Genomic DNA, 368 nt, shown 5'->3' on the forward strand with positions numbered 1-368 from the left:
TTTTTCTTATTTTTATTATTAGATTTAGGTTTTCTTTGACCGTCAAAGCATTATTATCATTACCATTATGGGGTTACTTATAGAGTTATATACAGTTTGTCATAAATGGTGTTTGTAATAACATTTCACCGAATCAAATAAGGGTTTCACTCGATTCAACAAAACTAAGAAACAATCATCATCATAAGCTCGTCAGTCCTAAGACTGGTTGGACACGTACCTCCACTCATTCCTATCCTGAGCTAAACTTCGCATTTCCCTAAAACTAGAACAGCCCACATCCTTAACTATTTGCGAACAGTAATCTAATCTAGGTCTACCTCTACCCCTCCTAACTCCTGTTTCTGCCTCTAATATGTCTCTGACTA

The sequence above is a fragment of the Agrilus planipennis genome, unplaced genomic scaffold, assembly GCF_000699045.2.
Source record: "Agrilus planipennis isolate EAB-ADULT unplaced genomic scaffold, Apla_2.0 scaffold33, whole genome shotgun sequence".
Taxonomy (NCBI): domain Eukaryota; kingdom Metazoa; phylum Arthropoda; class Insecta; order Coleoptera; family Buprestidae; genus Agrilus; species Agrilus planipennis.